The sequence below is a fragment of the Arachis hypogaea genome, chromosome 20, assembly GCF_003086295.3.
Source record: "Arachis hypogaea cultivar Tifrunner chromosome 20, arahy.Tifrunner.gnm2.J5K5, whole genome shotgun sequence".
Lineage (NCBI taxonomy): Eukaryota > Viridiplantae > Streptophyta > Magnoliopsida > Fabales > Fabaceae > Arachis > Arachis hypogaea.
In genome coordinates this window covers 46,150,426-46,170,093 of record NC_092055.1, presented here as the reverse complement: position 1 = coordinate 46,170,093, position 19,668 = coordinate 46,150,426, and the positions used below count along the sequence as shown (strand labels likewise).

The 19,668-nt window shown below is 38.0% G+C and overlaps 3 non-coding genes across 3 annotated transcripts; all 3 read left to right on the top strand.

Annotated features, from left to right (window-relative positions):
• The first annotated feature begins 477 nt into the window (after positions 1 to 477).
• On the top strand, positions 478 to 581 carry LOC112788307 (small nucleolar RNA R71). The gene has a single exon (XR_003195675.1). It is a non-coding gene; the product is annotated as a small nucleolar RNA R71 (small nucleolar RNA).
• A 14,419-nt stretch (positions 582 to 15,000) lies between these two features.
• LOC112788490 (small nucleolar RNA R71) lies at positions 15,001 to 15,108 on the top strand. Its single transcript, XR_003195851.1, has one exon. It is a non-coding gene; the product is annotated as a small nucleolar RNA R71 (small nucleolar RNA).
• Positions 15,109 to 19,235: 4,127 nt separating this feature from the next.
• Positions 19,236 to 19,343, top strand: LOC112788687 (small nucleolar RNA R71). The gene has a single exon (XR_003196042.1). It is a non-coding gene; the product is annotated as a small nucleolar RNA R71 (small nucleolar RNA).
• Positions 19,344 to 19,668: the final 325 nt, after the last annotated feature.

The following is a 19,668-nucleotide window of genomic DNA, read 5'->3' as shown; positions in this document are numbered from 1 at the left end:
CCTTGTTGAGGCTTCTGTTGGTCCTTCCATGAGAGATTTGGATGATTTCTCCATGAAGGATTATAGGTGTTTCCATAGGGTTCTCCCATGTAATTCACCTCTTATATTGCAGGATTCTCAGGGTCATAAGCTTCTCCTTCAGGGGAGGCTTCTTTAGTACTGCCTGTTGCAGCTTGCATTCCAGACAGACTTTGAGAAATCATATTGACTTATTGAGTCAATATTTTATTCTGAGCCAGTATGGCATTCAGAGTATCAATCTCCAGAACTCCTTTCTTCTGAGTTGTCCCATTATTCACAGGATTTCTTTCAGAAGTGTACATGAATTGGTTATTTGTAACCATTTCAATGAGTTCCTGGGCTTCTTCAGGCATCTTCTTCAGATGAAGAGATCCTCCAGCAGAATTGTCCAATGACATCTTGGACAGTTCAGACAGACCATCATAGAATATGCATATGATGTTCTATTCTGAAAGCATGCCAGAAGGACACCTTCTGATCAACTTCTTGTATCTTTCCCAAGCTTCATAGAGGGATTTATCTTCCTTCTGTCTGAAGGTCTGGACTTCCACTCTAAGCTTACTCATTTTTTGAGGTGGAAAGAACTTTGCCAAGAAGGCATTGACCAGGTTTTCCCAAGAGTTCAGGCTTTCTTTAGGTTGTGAGTCCAACCATATTCTAGCTCTGTCTCTTATAGTAAAAGGGAAGAGCATAAGTCTATAGACCTCAGGGTTAACTCCATGGGTCTTAACAGTGTCATAGATTTGCAAGAATTCAGCTAAAAACTGATGAGCATCTTCCAATGGAAGTCCATGATACTTGCAATTCTGCTGCATTAGAGAAACTAATTGAGACTTAAGCTCAAAGTTGTTTGCTCCAATTGCAAGAATTGAGATGCTCCTTCCACAGAAGTCAGAAGACGGTGTAATGAAGTCACCAAGCATCTTCCTTGCATTGTTGGCATTGTTGTTATTTTTGGCTGCCATGTCTTCTTCCTTTTCAAAAATTTCTGTCAGGTCCTCTCTAGAGAGTTGTGCTTTAGCTTCTCTTAGCTTCCTCTTCAAGGTTCTTTCAAGTTCAGGATCAGCTTCAACAAGAATGCCTTTGTCTTTGTTCCTGCTCATATGAAAGAGAAGAGAACAAGAAAGTATGGAATCCTCTATGTCACAGTATAGAGATTCCTTGAGGTGTCAGAGAAAAACAGGAATAGAGGGATGAGGTAGGTAGATAAGAATTTAAACATATGAAGAAGGAGAGAGAGTTTGAATTGCTAATTGAGGAGGAGTGTTAGTCCTTAAATAGAAGAAGGTGAGGAGAGAGAAAATTTTTCAAAATTTTTTTTAATAAAACTAAAATTTTTTTTTAAATAATTAAAAGAAATTTTTAAAAAAGTGGTTGATGGTTTTTTGAAAATTAAAAATGAGAAAGTGGTTAGGTGATTTTGAAGAAGATTTTGAAATCAGTAATAAAAAAGATATGATTGAAAATTATTTTGAAAAAGATGTGGTTAAGAAGATATGATTGAGAAGATATGATTGAAAAACAATTTAAAAAGATTTGATTTTTTTTAAATTAATGACTTGGCTAACAAGAAATTTAAAAGATATGATTCTAAAATTTAAATATTGAACCTTTCTAAACAAGGAAGTAACAAATTTGAAATTTTTGAATCAAATTATTAATTGGTAGCCAGGATTTTCAAAAATAGTGAGAGAAAAATGGAAAAAGATTTGATTTTGAAAAAGATATGATTTGAAAAAAGATTTGATTTTGAAAAATTATGAAGATTTGAAAAAGATTTGAATTAAAAACTAACTTACCTCCCTTGTGTTGTCTTGGCGTTAAACGCCCAACCAGGTACCCTGGCTGGCGTTTAAACGCCAGAATTCCTTCTTTACTGGGCGTTTTGAACGCCCAGCTTTTTCTCTGTAATTTCTCTGCTGCATGTTCTAAATCTTCAATTCTCTGTATTATTGACTTGAAAAGACATAATTTTGAAAATTTTTTTGAATTTTTAATGATGAGAGAGAACAACAACAAAATAAAACTAATCATGAAAAACTAAGATCAAATAAACAATGCATGCAAGAACACATTGAATGTCTAGATGAATATTAACAACATATTTTTAAGAAAAGAAAGACATGCAGGACACCAAACTTAGAAATTTTCATATTAGAGACACTAACAAATTGAGAATGCACATGAGAAACAACAAAAGACACAAAACAAGAGAATTTAAAGATCAGACCCAATAAAATCATCAAGAACAACTTGAAGATCAATGAAGAATATAATGCATATATTTTAGAAGAATGCAAGAAAATTAAAAATATGTAAAACACCAAACTTAAAATATGACACTAGACTCAAACAAGAAACACAAATTATTTTTGATTTTCATGGTTTTATTAATTTTTTTGTATTTTTCGAAAATTATTTGGAAAAAGAAAAATAAGGATTTCAAAATTTTTAATAAGAATTGTAGGAATCATGCAATGTTAGTATAAAGCTTCAGTTTAAAAAGATTAGACATGGCTAGCCAAGCGTCAGCAGGACATTACATACAACAGCCAAATTGATGAGAATCAATTAGCTCTTGTGATGATGAAAGCATCATCTGAAACTCTAGAATTCATTCTTAAAAATTCTGAAGACATAGAATAATTTATTTTTTTTGAAAATATTTCGAAAATAAAAAGAATAAAAATAAAAAGCTTAAAATTAAAATAAAATTACCTAATCTGAGCAACAAGATGAACCGTCAGTTGTCCAAACTCGAACAATCCCCGGCAACGGCGCCAAAAACTTGGTGTGGGAAATTGTGATCACACTTTTGCAATTCTGCACAACTAACCAGCAAGTGCACTGGGTCGTCCAAGTAATACCTTACGTGAGTAAGGGTCGATCCCACGGAGATTGTCGGCTTGAAACAAGCTATGGTCATCCTTGTAAATCTCAGTCAGGCGAATTAAAATGGCTTTGAGGTTTTGATAATTAAAGTATAATTAATATATAAAATAAGATAGAAATACTTATGTAATTCATTAGTGGGAAATTCAGATAAGCGTTTGGAGATGCTTTGTTGCTTCTGAACTTCTGCTTTCCTATTGCCTTCTTCCAACCATACGTTACCTCCTTCCATGGCAAGCTGTATGATCCTCTTGGATGAAAACAAATCCATCTGCGCTGTCACCACAGGGCTAATCATCTGTCGGTTCCCGCTAGCGTCGGAATAGAACCATTGTTCTTTTGCACACTGTAACTTGTGCCCCACATTCGCAGGTTTGAAGCTCGTCACAGTCATCTCTTCCCAGATCCTACTCGGAATACCACAGACAAGGTTTAGACTTTCCGGATCCTGGATCCTACTCGGAATACCACAGACAAAGTTTAGACTTTCCAGATCCCAGGAATGGCTGCCAATAATTCTAGCCTATACCACGAAGACTCTGATCTCACGGAAGGCTCTGTTGTTAGGAGAGGCAACCATGCATCGTGAACCAGGAGGCTAAGAGATACACACTCAAGCTATTGCATATAGAACGGAAGTGGTTGTCAGGCACGCGTTCATAAGTGAGAATGATGATGAGTGTCACGGATCATCACATTCATCAGGTTGAAGTGCGAGTGAATATCTTAGAATAAGAAGTAGGCATGAATTGAATAGAAGAACAATAGTACTTGCATTAATTCATGAAGAACAGCAGAACTCCACACCTTAATCTATGGGGTGTAGAAACTCCACCGTTGAAAATACATAAGTGATGAAGGTCCAGGCATGGCCGAACAGCCAGCCCCCAAAACATGATCAAGAGATCAAAAGTGATACAAAGATAGTCTCAAATATGATCTGAAGATTGATCAAAAGATGAAAATACAATAGTAAAAGGTCCTATTTATAATGAACTAGTGGCCTAGGGTTTACAGAAATAAGTAAATGATGCAGAAATCTACTTCCGGGGCTCACTTGGTGTGCGCTTGGGCTGAGCATTGAAGCTTTCACGTGCATAGGCTTTTCTTGGAGTTAAACGCCAGCTTTGGTGCCAGTTTGAGCGTTTAACTCCAATTCTGGTGCCAGTTTGGGCGTTTTACGCCAGAAGTTTTAAGCTGACTTTGAACGCCAGTTTGGGCCATCAAATCTCGGGCAAAGTATGGACTATTATATATTACTGGAAAGCCCAGGATGTCTAGCTTCCAACTCAATTGAGAGCATGCCGATTGGGCTTCTGTAGCTCCAGAAAATCCACTTCAAGTACAGGGAGGTCAGAATCCAACAGCATCTGCAGTCCTTTTTCAGCTTCTGAATCAGATTTTTGCTCAGGTCCCTCAATTTCAGCCAGAAAATACCTGAAATCACAGAAAAACACATAATCTCATAGTAAAGTACAGAAATGTAATTTTTATTTAAAAACTAATAATTATATACTAAAAACTAACTAAATCATACTAAAAACTACCTAAAAAAATAATGCTAAAAAGCGTATAAATTATCCGCTCATCACGTACGCACACGTTTTAAAACTTTTCCTGGGTGTGCGGACGCACACCCTAGTGTAGACGCACATGCCCTGTTTCTCAAACTTAAATTTTGTTTTCAACCATTTCACCTTCCCAACAAGATTGTAAACTTCTGTGACACCATTTTAGGACTCTTGGGCCTAGTTTTGGGCACTTAAAACATGGGAAAGAACCTAAGGGATTTAGTTGATATTATTTTAAAAAGTTAGAAAATGGAGGCTTAGGTTTCTGATGTACTGAGGATGGGTTATTAGCGTGTGAAGGTAGACTGGTATGTGAAATGAGAACTGACGAACTGTTGAGTTCAGAATTGAAAAGTGAAATGACAGTGGTTGAAATGAGTCGAGGACTCTGAATGAGATGATAGATCCATGTTATACTGAAAATGTTTTTCTGAAAACCACTGAAGTACTGATTTATACTGAGATTACGAGACACTATACGCCTGGCAGGGTTGGTGGTTAATCCTGCCTGTCGAGGTAGTGGTTACTGAGATTATGAAACGCTATGCGCCTGGCAGGGACGGTGGTTAATCTCGCCTGTCGAGGTAGCGGCGGCGGCGTAAGGATGGTGGTTAATCCCGCTTACATTGAGATGTGAGGTCTGTGGCAAGAGTATTCCGCTCGCATCCCTTTGGATCACTAGAGTGTGCAGGCACAAAAACCTAGACGGTGTTTCAAGCACCATATCTCGGGGTTCCCAATTATGATTCCAAAGGGAGACATCTCCATGGAGGTGTGTCGGGTTGGCAGTTAAACCGACAATGTGATATCACAGCCAATAGGACAGGCATTCATCATGTGCATTTTCTATCTGTTTGTTGCTTTGCTGACTTGCAATTGTATGCCTAATTGCTTACTTGAATTACTTGCATTATATGCTTCTACTTGTGTTTTACTTGCATTGTAATTAATTGTGATTTCTATTGGGATTGAGGAGGTTCGGAAGGCGGTGGCGATGGGATCGCATAGAGGATAGGTTAATGAAGGCTGTGGGACAGCGGAGACTGTTAGAATAGAAAATCCTTTAAGATAGATTACCCCTCTTTTGTATTATGGTTATATATATATGCTTTACTGTTTTAGGATGCTCTAAGATGAATCTTGTGATGGATATGAAGTCTAGGATTGCCTCTGGCATCCCGGGGTGTTATATCTTACATCACTGGGCACTGTTACCATACTTAGAACCTCCGGTTCTCATACCATATTCTGTTGTTATTTTTCAGATGCAGGTCGCAACCCACTTTAGTGAGTTGCTCTGATGGTGACAGAAGTGGAGGATCATAGATACTTTTTGGAGTTCTTCTGATTTATTCTATATATATATATATATATATATATCTCACTTTTGTATTTTGCTTTTGCATAGAGGCTTGTATTGAGAGAGAAAAACTTGTATAAGCTGTTTTGACTGTTTGGTTTCTGTTGGTCTGTATATGGCTAGCTGGCTTAAACTTCGCGAGCTGTGGCTAGATTCCTATGCTATTATACTATTATCTATTGTTATATTACATCTATATCTTGTGCTTTAAGTTAGTAGCTTCGATAGTACGCTTGCGCTTTTAAATCCTGTTTTTGAGCTACATCCTTCATCAGGCTTTTAGACTATACTATTCTTTCTATATATAATATTATGTATGAGCTTAAAACTGTCGTAATCTCTGATTAACCTTTGCTTTACGACGCGAGGTAAAGCTTAGGCTAATTAGGGTGTTACATTTAGTGGTAAGAGTTTTGTATCCTCTTAATTTAAAAGAAATTAAATTGAACTCCTCCCAAGTCCAATCAGTAAAATCTGAAATAAGATCAATTCTGTTACAAGTGAGCCAATCATTTCACTTTATTTGTGTCCTCTTAATTTATTTTGTGGTATTGCGGATGCGATCCAGAAAGAAATTATTGTATAAATATTGCTCTCATAAAATTCTACTACCAGAAATAAAATCTCTCACACAGGGCTGAAGTATTGATAATAAAAGTTTATAAATGAAATTGTTATGAAAATACTTTAGAACGTGCACAGAAACATACTTGAACACTGGAAATGAAAAGAGTTGCAATGGGATAGTTCCATTGAGACGACTTGATGAAAGATCCCTGTCCAAGCTGGCCACATATGATGAGTGGATATTTTATACGCTTTTTGGCATCACTTTCATATAGTTGTTAGTAGTTTTTATTTAGTTTCTTGAGTTTTTATAGGTTTTAGTGTTAAATTCATATTTTTGGATTCTACTATGAGTTTTTGTGTTTTTGGACAATTTCAGGTATTTTCTGGCTGAAATTGAGGAGCTGGAGCAGAAGTTTAATTCAGAGACAGAGGTTAAAACCAAAAGGCAAGGGTAAAAGGGCCCAAGGCTTTGAGCATTAATGGATAGGAGGGCCCAAAGGATTAAAATCCTAGCCTAAGCAGCTAAACCAAGCTTTTCCTAACCATGTGCTTGTGGCGTGAAGGTGTCAAGTGAAAAGTTTGAGACTGGGCGGTTAAAGTCGTGGTCCAAAGCAAAAAGAGTGTACTTATGAACTCAGGACACCTCTATCTGGGGATTCTAGCAAAGCTGAGTCACAATCTGAAAAGGTTCACCCAGTTAAAGTGTCTGTGGCATTATTGTATCCGGTGGTAATACTGGAAGACAAGGTGCTTAGGGTCACGGCCAAGACTCTGAAAGCTGTGTTCAAGAATCAAAATAAGCTTAACTAAGAGAGTCAATAATATCATCTGGATTATAAGTTCTTAATGATACCAACATCTCTGAGTTTCAATGGATAGTGAGTGATAAACCCATATTTTATGATATATATTATGCTCAATTCAAGAGATTTATTCAACCCTTCACCCACTTATTCATGTAAATTGCATGGTTTTACTTTCCCTTCCTTATTATGTGATATATGTGAAATACATGTTTCTTATGCTTTAAAAATAATTATTTTAATTACCCTTTTATTACCATTCGATGCCGTGATTTGTGTGTTGAGTAGTTTCAGATCTTCTAAGGCAGGAATGACTTAAAGGATAGAAAGGAAACATACAAAATTGGAAGGAAAGCACAAAATGGAGTTTTTGAAGAAACTGGCAGCGACGTGAACGCATGGACGACGCGGTCGCATGCCTAGCGCGAAAAGATAGCGATGCGAACGCTTGACTGAGGAAGACGCGCACCATGAGCAGAACACAGATGACGCGTACGCGTGACAAGGAAAACTCCAGATGACGCGACCGCGTGACCCACGCGGACTCGTGACAGACGCCACGCACCAGAAATTACAGAAAATGCTCCCAGCAATTTCTGAAACCCTTTTGGCCCAGATCCAAGTCTAGAAAGCACAGATTAGAGGTTATAAAGTGGGGGAATGCATCCATTCAAGGGAGTCTCCAATTATTCACTTTTCATAGTTTTAGATGTAGTTTTTAGAGAGAGAGGTTCTATCCTCTCTCTTAGGTTTTAGGATTAGGATTTCTTTTAATTTTATTGCTTCAATACCAGGTTCAATATTTTCCTTTAATTAATGTTTCTCCTCTATTTTAATTATTCCAATGCTTTTACTTGTTAATGTTCCAAATTGGCTTATGAACCATTTATGTTTAGATTTGAATTTCTATTTAATATAATTTGAGGTATTTTAGTTTATGATTGCTTTCTTTTATTTATGCTACTGTTGCTACCAATCTGAAGACATTTTTATTCGAGTAAGTTTACTTTTCCCCTTTTGGCTTTGGTTGATTAATTGGCAACTCTTGAGTTATCAAACTCAACGTTATTGATAATTTTTGTTTTTGCTAATTGAATTAAACTTCAATAATTCCAGTCCTTTCTTAGGAATTGACTAGGACCTGAGGATCAAACTGATTAGTCACTTGACCTTCCTTTGCTTTAGTAAAGGCTAACTAAGTGGGATTAAAACTCAATTCTCATCACCATTAATAAGGATAACTAGGATAGGACTTCCAAATTCCTATACCTTGCCAAGAGTTTATTTTACAGTTATTTATTTATTTTATTTGTCATTTAAATTACTTGTTCCTTACTTTCAAAATCCTAATTTACAAAACTCATAACCAATAATAAGAACATACCTCCCTGCAGTTTCTTGAGAAGACGACCCGAGGTTTAAATACTTCGGTTATCAATTTATTTAGGGGCTTGTTACTTGTGACAACCAAAACGTTTGTGAGAAAGGACTTTTGTTGGTTTAGAAGCTATACCTACAACGAGGATTTATTCTGCGAATTTCTAGGCCACGCAAAAGTTCTCTCTTTAAAATGGCGCCGTTGCCAGGGAACTGCAAACGTGTGCCTTATTATTGGTTATTGTAAATATTTTTCTTTTACTTGTTTATTTATTTTTGTTTTTCTCTTTTATATTTTTTAGCCACTATGAATTCTCACCCCTCTCGCTTTGAGTTTGGTTCTAATATTGTTGAAAGGAGTGAAAGTTATAATAGGAATATGCATCAAGGTCTAAGCAATCAAAGATGGATGGAGCCAAGAGGATTTGATCAACCCTTTAGGCAACAACACCCTCCAAGATATCATGGACAAAGACCATTATACAATGCAAACTAAGCTAATAGATATGGTGGATAGCCTTGTAACTACCAACAAGCCCCCCCGTACCTATAGACCATCCTCTCAACATAACTTTGAACCACCACACTCACAAGCTCCTTTTCACCATTCACCACCGTATGATCCTTATTTACCCCAATTCCAGTCCAATTACTCCCAAACACCACTGGTGTGCGAAATCGTGATCATTTCTTCCTTGGTAACGTGCTAAAAACTCAATACGCACGTTCATGTTCTTAATTCTGTTTCACAACTTCGTACAACTAACCATCAAGTACACTGGGTCGTCCAAGTAATAAACGTTATGTGAGTAAGGGTCGATCCCACGGAGATTGTCGGCTTAAAGCAAGCTATGGTCATCTTGTAAATCTCAGTTAGGCGGATTCAAATGTATTAAGAGATTATAGTGTACTAAAAGATAATTAAAATAGGATAGAGATACTTATGTAATTCATTGGTGAGGGTTTCAGATAAGCATATAGAGATGCTTTCGTTCCTCTGAACCTCTGCTTTCCTACTGTCTTCATCCAACCATTCCTACTCATTTCCATGGCAAGCTTTATGTAGGGCATCACCGTTGTCAATGGCTACATCCCATCTTCTTTGTGAAAATGGTCCAATGCGCTGTCACTGCATGGCTAATCATCTGGCGGTTCTCGATCATACTGGAATAGGATTTACTATCCTTTTGCATCTGTCACTATGCCCAGCACTCGCGAGTTTGAAGCTTGTCACAGCCACCCCTTCCCAGATCCTACTCGGAATACCACAGACAAGGTTTAGACTTTCCGGATCTCAAGAATGGCCATCCATGGGTTCTAACTTATACCACGAAGATTCTAATTTCTCGGACTCGGTCCCCTGTATTAGATATCTAAGAGATATTCATTCTAGCTTGTTTGCATGTAGAACGGAAGTGTTTGTCAGGCACGCGTTCCTAAGTGAGAATGATTATGAGCGTCACATAATCATCACATTCATCATGTTCTTGGGTGCGAATGGATATCTTAGAAGCGGAATAAGCTTGAATTGAATAGAAAAATAGTAGTACTTTGTATTAATTCATGAGGAACAGCAGAGCTCCACATCTTAATCTATGGTGTGTAGAAACTCTACCGTTGAAAATACATAAGTGATGAAGGTCCAGGCATGGCCGAGAGGCCAGCCCCCAAACGTGATCTAAAGATGAAACTAAAGATGTAAATACAATAGTAAAAAGTCCTATTTATAAAAACTAGTTACTAGGGTTTATAGAGATAAGTAAATGATGCAGAAATCCACTTCTGGGGCCCACTTGGTGTGTGCTTGGGCTGAGCATTGAGCTTTACACGTGTAGAGGATTTTCTTGGAGTTGAACGCCAGTTTATAACCTGTTTCTGGCGTTTAACTCCACTTTGCAACCTGTTTCTGGCGTTTGACTCCAGAATGCAGCATGGAACTGGCGTTCAACGCCAGTTTACATCGTTTAACCTTGGGCAAAGTATAGACTATTATATATTGCTGGAAAGCCCTGGATGTCTACTTTCCAACGCAATTGAGAGCATGACATTTGAAGTTCTGTAGCTCCAGAAAAATCCACTTTGAGTGCAGGGAGGTCAGAATCCAACAGCATCTACAGTCCTTCTTCAACCTCTGAATCTGATTTTTGCTCAAGTCCCTCAATTTCAGCCAGAAAATACCTGAAATCACAGAAAAACACACAAACTCATAGTAAAGTCCAGAAATGTGATTTTTATTTAAAAACCAATAAAAGTATACTAAAAACTAACTAAATCATACTAAAAACTATGTAAAAACAATGCCAAAAAGCGTATAAATTATCCGCTCATCACAACACCAAACTTAAATTGTTGCTTGTCGCCAAGCAACTGAAAATCAAATAGGATAAAAAGAAGAGAATATACTATAAATTCTAAAATATCAATGAAACTTAGCTCCAATCAAATGAGCGGGACTTGTAGCTTTTTGCCTCTTGAATAGTTTTGGCATCTCGCTTTATCCATTGAGGTTCAGAATGATTGGCATCTATAGGAACTCAGAGTTCAGATAGTGTTATTGATTCTCCTAGTTCAGTATGTTGATTCTTGAATACAGCTACTTTATGAGTCTTGGCCGTGGCCCTAAACACTTTGTTTTCCAGTATTACCACCGGATACATAAATGCCACAGATACATAACTGGGTGAACCTTTCCAGATTGTGACTCAGCTTTGCTAAAGTCTCCAATTAGAGGTGTCTAGGGTTCTTAAGCACACTCTGTTTTTGCTTTGGACCTTGACTTTAACCGCTCAGTCTCAAGTTTTCACTTGACACCTTCACGCCACAAGCACATGGTTAGGGACAGCTTGGTTTAGCCGCTTAGGCCAGGATTTTATTCCTTTAGGCCCTCCTATCCACTGATGCTCAAAGCCTTGGATCCTTTTTATTACCTTTGCCTTTTGGTTTTAAGGGCTATTGGCTTTTTGCTCTTGCCTTTTGGTTTTAAGAACTTTTGGCTTTTTCTGCTTGTTTTTTTTTCTTTTTTTCTTTTTTTTCGCTATTTTTCTTTTCTTTTTTTGCAAGCTTTTGTATTCACTGCTTTTTCTTGCTTCAAGAATCATTTTTATGATTTTTTAGATTATCAAATAACATGTCTCCTTTTCAGCATTCTTTCAAGAGCCAACATATTTAACATTCATAAACAATAACTTCAAAAGACATATGCACTGTTCAAGCATACATTTAGAAAAAAAAAAGTATTGTCACCACATCAAAATAATTAAACTAGTTTCAAGGATGAATTTGAAACCATGTACTTCTTGTTCTTTTGTAATTAAAATAGTTTTCATTTAAGAGAGGTGAGGGATTCATATTCATAACTTTAAGGTATAGACACTTAGACACTAGTGATCATGTAGTAAAGACACAAATATAAATAAACATAAAGCTTAAAAATCGAAAAAAAAAATAGGAAATTAAATAAACAAGGAGATTAAGGAATGAGTCCACTTTAGTGAGGGTGGCATCTTCCTCTTCTTGAAGAACCAATGGTGCTTTTGAGCTCCTCTATGTCTCTTCCTTGTCTTTCTTGCTCCTCCCTCATAGCTCTTTATTCTTCTCTAATTTCATGGAGGATGATGGAGTGCTCTTGGTGCTCCACACTTAGTTGTCCCATATTGGAACTTAATTCTCCTAGGGAAGTGTTGATTTGTTCCCAATAGTTCTGTGGAGGAAAGTACATCCCCTGAGGTATCTCAGGGATTTCATGGTGAGGAATTCCTCATGCTCTTGTTGAGGTCCATGAGTGGGCTCTCTTGATGTGCAGTCAAATGCTCTATTACTGAGCTATGGACCCTTGAAATGAATCTCTCCATCTCCCATGACTCAGAGGTGGAAGCAATTGCCTTCCCTTTCCTCTTTCTTGAGGTTTCTCTGGCCTTAGATGCCATTAAGGGTTATGGAAAAATAAAAAGCTATGCTTTTACCACACCAAACTTAAAATGTTTACTCGTCTCCGAGCAAAAGAAGAGAAGAGAGAGTAGAAGAAGAAGAAAATAGATGAGATGGAAAGGTGTGAGTAGTTCGGCCAAGGGGGGTTGTAGGTGGTTATGATGTGTGAAAAGGAAGGAGTGATGGTTTGAATTTGAGTGGGTGGGTGTAGGTGGGTTATATGATGGTTTTAGAGGAGTAATAGACGTGATTGGTGAAGGGTATTTGTGGAAGAGAGTTATGAAAAGCTGTGAAGAGGAGAGAAGAAATGGTGGGGATCCTGTCGGGTCCACAAATCCTGTGGGGCCAAGGACTTAACATCCCTGCTCCAATTAGGCGTGTAAAACGCCCTTGCTGTGCAATCCTGGCGTTTAACGCCAGACTGCTGCCTGTTTCTGGCGTTAAACGCCCAATTGTTGCTTGTTTCTGGCGTTTAACGCCAGGTAGATGCTTGGTTCTGGCGTTAAACGCCAGCTTGGTGCCTGTTTCTGGCGTTAAACGCCAGACAGATGCTTGGTTCTGGCGTTTAAACGCCAGACTGCTCACCTCCAGGGTGTGCTATTTTTAATGCTATTTTTCATTTTGTTTTTGATTTTTCAGTAGTTTTTGTGACTCCACATGATCATCAACCTAAAGAAAACATAAAATAACAATAGAAAATAAATAAATATAATTAGATAACATTGGGTTGCCTCCCAACAAGCGCTTCTTTAATGTCAATAGCTTGACAGTGAGCTCTCATGGAGCCTCACAGATGTTCAGAGCAAAGTTGGAACCTCCCAACACCAAACTTAGAGTTTGGTTGTGGGGGTTCAACACCAAACTTAGAGCTTGGTTGTGGCCTCCCAACACCAAACTTAGAGTTTGACTGTGGGGGCTTTGGTTGACTCTGCAGTGAGAGAAGTTTTTCATGCTTCCTCTTCATGGTTACAGAAGGAGATCCTTGAGTTTTAAACACAAGGTAGTCCTCATTCAGTTGAAGGACCAACTCTCCTCTGTCCACATCAATCACAACTCTTGCTGTGGCTAGGAAGGGTCTTCCAAGGATGATGGATTCATCCTCATCCTTCCCAGTGTCTAGGATTATGAAATCCGCAGGGATGTAAAGGCCTTCAACCATTACTAACACGTCCTCTACTAGTCCATAAGCCTGTTTTCTTGAGTTGTCTGCCATGTCTAATGAGATTCTGGCAACTTACACCTCAAAGATTCCCAGTTTCTCCATTACATAGAGTGGCATGAGGTTTATCCCTGATCCAAAGTCACATAGAGCCTTCTCAAAGGTCATGGTGCCTATGGTACAAGGTATTAAGAACTTTCCAGGATCCTGTTTCTTCTGAGGCAATCTCAGTTGATCCAGATCACTCAGTTCAGTGGTGAGCACAGGAGGTTCATCTTCCCAAGTCTCATTACCAAATAATTTGGCATTCAGCTTCATGATTGCACTAAGGTACTTAGAAACTTACTCTTCAGTAACATCTTCATTCTCTTCAGAAGAAGAATATTCATCAGAGCTCATGAATGACATAAGGAGGTTTAATGGAATCTCTATGGTCTCCAGATGAGCCTCAGAGTCCTTTGGTTCCTCAGAGGGAAACTCCTTATTAATCACTGGACGTCCCAGGAGGTCTTCCTCACTGGGATTCACGTCGTCTCCCTCCCTTGTAGGTTCGGCCATGATGGTTAAATCAATGGCCTTGCACTCTCTTTTTGGATTCTCTTCTTTATTGCTTGGGAGAGTACTAGGAGGAGTTTCAGTGACTCTTTTACTCAGCTGGCCCACTTGTGCCTCCAAATTCCCATTGGAGGACCGTGTTTCATTCATGAAACTTACATTGGCCTTAGATAGATCAGAGACTATATTTGCTAAGCTAGATGGATTCTGCTCAGAACTCTCTGTCTGTTGCTGAGTAGATGATGGAAAAGGCTTGCTATTGCTAAACCTGTTTCTTCCACCATTGTTAAAGCCTTTTTGAGGCTTATGTTGATCGTTCCATGAGAAATTTGGGTGATTTCTCCATGAGGGATTATAGGTATTTCCATAAGGTTCACCCATGTAATTCACCTCTGCTATTGCAGGGTTCTCAGGATCATAAGCTTCTTCTCCAGAAGATGCCTCTTTAGTACTGTTGGATGATTCCTTCAATCCATTTAGACTCTGAGAGATCATATTGACTTGCTGAGTTAATATTTTATTCTGAGCCAATATGAAATTCAGAGTATCAATCTCAAGAACTCCCTTCCTCATAGGCGTCCCATTATTCACAAGATTCCTTTCAGAAGTGTACATGAACTGGTTATTTGCAACCATGTCAATGAGTTCTTGAGCTTCTGCAGGCGTTTTCTTTAGGTGAATGGATCCACCTGCAGAATGGTCCAATGACATCTTAGATAGTTCAGACAGACCATCATAGAAGATATCCAGGATGGTCCATTCTGAAAGCATGTCAGAAGGACACCTTTTTGTCAGTTCCTTGTATCTCTCCCAAGCTTCATAGAGGGATTCACCTTCCTTTTGTCTGAAGGTTTAAACATCCACTCTAAGCTTGCTAAGCTTTTGAGGAGGGAAGAACTTGGCTAAAAAAACCGTGACCAGCTTATCCCAAGAGTTCAGGCTGTCTTTAGGTTGAGAGTCCAACCAAATTCTAGCTCTGTCTCTTACAGCAAATGGGAAAAGCATAAGCCTGTAGTCTTCGAGATCAACCCCATTGGTCTTAATAGTATCACAGATCTATAGGAATTCAGTTAAGAACTGAAAAGGATCTTCAGATGGAAGTCCATGAAACTTGCAGTTCTGTTGCATCAGAGAAACTAATTGAGGTTTAAGCTCAAAGTTGTTTGCTCCAATGGCAGGAATTGAGATGCTCCTTCCATGTAAATTGGAATTAGGTGCAGTAAAGTCACCAAGAATCTTCCTTGCATTGTTGTTATTTTCGGCCATGTTTCCTTCTTTTTCGAAAATTTCTGTCAGATTTTCTCCAGAGAGTTGTGCTTTAGCTTCCCTTAGCTTCCTCTTCAGAGTCCTTTCAGGTTCAGGATCAGCTTCAACAAGAATGTTCTTATCCTTGTTCCATCTCATATGAAAAAGAAGAAGAAATCAGAAAAAAAATATGAAATTCTCTATGTCACAGTATAGAGATTCCTTTATGTGAGTAGAAGAAAGTAAGAATAGAAGAAGGAAAAGATGAGAATCCAAACACAGGGGTGAGGATAGAAGTGTTAATGGATGAATAAATAAATAGAAGGAGATTAGAGATGAGAGAAGAATTCAAAAATTTAACAAAATAAAATAAAAATATTTTAAATTTAAATTTAAAATTTGAAAATTAAAATTGAAATTAAATTAAAATTAAAAAAATTAGTTAATTAAAACGAAATTTTGAAAAAGAGGGAAGGGATTTTTGAAAATTAAAGGTATAGAGTTAGTTGGGCAGTTTTGAAAAAGATATGATTGAAATAAAAAGATATGATTGATTAAAAGAGATTTGAAATTTGTTTTTGAAAAAGATATAATTGAAATTGAAAAAGATATGATTGAAACAAAAAGATAAGATTGATTGAAAAAGATTTGAAAAGCAAATTTGAAAAGATAAGAAGTTAGAAAAGATTTTGAAATTGATTTTGAAAAGATGTGATTGAAATTTATTTTGAAAAAGATTTGAAAAAAAAATTTAAAAAGATTTGATTTTGAAAATTAAAGTTGATTACTTGACTAACAAGAAACTAAAAAGATATGATTCTAGAGTTTAAAGATTGAACCTTTCTTAATAGGCAAGTAACAACTTTGAAAAATTTTGAATCAAAACATTAAATGCTAATAAAATTTTTGAAAATTAAGAAATAAAATATGAAAAAGATTTTGAAAATTAATCTGAATATTTTCGAAAAAATGAAAAAGATTTTGAAAAATCTTAAAAAGGAATTCGAAAATATGAAAAGAAAATTGAAAAAGATTTGATTTTGAAAAAGATTTTGAAAAAGATTTGATTTTGAAAAAGATTTTGAATCTCTCCATCTCCCATGACTCAGAGGTGGAAGCAATTGCCTTCCCTTTCCTCTTTCTTGAGGTTTCTCTGGCCTTAGGTGCCATTAATGGTTATGGAAAAACAAAAAGCTATGCTTTTACCACACCAAACTTAAAATGTTTGCTCGTCCCCGAGCAAAAGAAGAGAAGAGAGAGTAGAATAAGAAGAAAATAGATGAGATGGAGAGGTGTGAGTAGTTCGGCCAAGGGGGGTTGTAGGTGGTTATGATGTGTGAAAAGGAAGGAGTGATGGTTTGAATTTGAGTGGGTGAGTGTAGGTGGGTTGTATGATGGTTTTAGAGGAGTAATAGAGGTGATTGGTGAAGGGTATTTGTGGAAGAGAGTTATGAAAAGGTGTGAAGAGGAGAGAAGAAGTGGTGGGGATCCTGTGGGGTCCACAGATCCTGTGGGGCCAAGGACTTAACATCCCTGCTCCAATTAGGCGTGTAAAACGCCCTTGCTGTGCAATCCTGGCGTTTAACGCCAGACTGCTGCCTGTTTCTGGCGTTAAACGCCCAATGCGTTAAACGCCCAATTGTTGCTTGTTTCTGGCGTTTAACGCCAGGTAGATGCTTGGTTTTGGCGTTAAACGCCAGCTTGGTGCCTGTTTCTGGCGTTAAACGCCAGACAGATGCTTGGTTCTGGCGTTTAAACGCCAGACTGCTCTCCTCCAGGGTGTGCTGTTTTAATGCTGTTTTTCATTTTGTTTTTGATTTTTCAGTAGTTTTTGTGACTCCATATGATCATCAACCTAAAGAAAATATAAAATAACAATAGAGAATAAATAAATATAATTAGATAACATTGGGTTGCCTCCCAACAACTCCACATGATCATCAACCTAAAGAAAACATAAAATAACAATAGAAAATAAATAAATATAATTAGATAACATTGGGTTGCCTCCCAACAAGCGCTTCTTTAATGTCAATAGCTTGATAGTGAGCTCTCATAGAGCCTCACAGATGTTCAGAGCAAGGTTGGAACCTCCCAACACTAAACTTAGAGTTGAGTTGTGGGGGTTCAATACCAAACTTAGAGTTTGGTTGTGGCCTCCCAACACCAAACTTAGAGTTTGACTGTGGGGGCTTTAGTTGACTCTACAGTGAGAGAAGTTTTTCATGCTTCCTCTCCTTGGTTACAGAAGGAGATCCTTGAGTTTTAAACACAAGGTAGTCCTCATTCAGTTGAAAGACCAACTCTCCTCTGTCCACATCAATCACAGCTCTTGCTGTGGCTAGGAAGGGTCTTCCAAGGATGATGGATTCATCCTCATCCTTCCCAGTGTCTAGGATTATGAAATCAGCAGGGATGTAAAGGCCTTCAACCTTTACTAACACATCCTCTACTAGTCCATAAGCCTATTTTCTTGAGTTGTCTGCCATCTCTAATGAGATTCTGGCAGCTTACACCACAAAGATTCCCAGTTTCTCCATTACAGAGAGTAGCATGAGGTTTATCCCTGATCCAAGGTCACATAGAGCCTTCTCAAAGGTCATGGTGCCTATGGTACAAGGTATTAAGAACTTTCTAGGATCCTGTTTCTTCTAAGACAATCTCAGTTGATCCAGATCACTCAGTTCAGTGGTGAGCAAGAGAGGTTCATCTTCCTAAGTCTCATTACCAAATAATTTGGAATTCAGCTTCATGATTGCACCAAGGTACTTGGCAACTTACTCTTCAGTAACATCTTCATTCTCTTCAAAAGAAGAATATTCATCAGAGCTCATGAATGGCATAAGAAGGTTTAATGGAATCTCTATGGTCTCCAGATGAGCCTCAGAGTCCTTTGGTTCCTCAGAGGGAAACTCCTTATTGATCACTGGACGTCCCAGGAGGTCTTCCTCACTGGGATTCACGTCCTCTCCCTCCCTTGCAGGTTCGGCCATGATGGTTAAATCAATAGCCTTGCACTCTCTTTTTGGATTCTCTTCTGTATTGCTTGGGAGAGTACTAGGAGGAGTTTCAGTGACTCTTTTTCTCAGCTGGCCCACTTGTGCCTCCAAATTCCTAATGGAGGACCGTGTTTCATTCATGAAACTTACAGTGGCCTTAGATAGATCAAAGACTATATTTGCTAAGCTAGATGGATTCTGCTCAGAACTCTCTGTCTGTTGCTGAGTGGATGATGGAAAAGGCTTGCTATTGCTAAATCTGTTTCTTCCACCATTGTTAAAGCCTTGTTGAGGCTTATGTTGTTCCTTCGATGAGAAATTTGGGTGATTTCTCCATGAGGGATTATAGGTGTTTCCATAAGGTTCACCCATGTAATTCACCTCTGCTATTGCAGGGTTCTCAGGATCATAAGCTTCTTCTTCAGAAGATGCCTCTTTAGTACTGTTGGATGATTCCTTCAATCCATTCAGACTCTGAGATATCATATTGACTTGCTGAGTCAATATTTTATTCTGAGCCAATATGGAATTCAGAGTATCAATCTCAAGAACTCCCTTCTTCATAGGCGTTCCATTATTCACAGGATTCCTTTCAGAAGTGTACATGAACTGGTTATTTGCAACCATGTCAATGAGTTCTTGAGCTTCTGCAGGCGTTTTCTTTAGGTGAATGGATCCACCTGCAGAATGGTCCAATGACATCTTAGATAGTTCAGACAGACCATCATAGAAGATATCCAGGATGGTCCATTCTGAAAGCATGTCAGAAGGACACCTTTTTGTCAGTTCCTTGTATCTCTCCCAAGCTTCATAGAGGGATTCACCTTCCTTTTGTCTAAAGGTTTGAACATCCACTCTAAGCTTGCTAAGCTTTTGAGGAGGGAAGAACTTAGCTAAGAAAACCGTGACCAGCTTATCCCAAGAGTTCAGGATGTCTTTAGGTTAAGAGTCTAACCAAATTTTAGCTCTGTCTCTTACAGCAAATGGGAAAAGCATAAGCCTGTAGACCTCGGGATCAACCCCATTGGTCTTAACAGTATCATAGATCTGCAGGAATTTAGTTAAGAACTGAAAAGGATCTTCAGATGGAAGTCCATGAAACTTGTAGTTCTGTTGCATCAGAGAAACTAATTGAGGTTTAAGCTCAAAGTTGTTTGCTCCAATGGCAGGAATTGAGATGCTCCTTCCA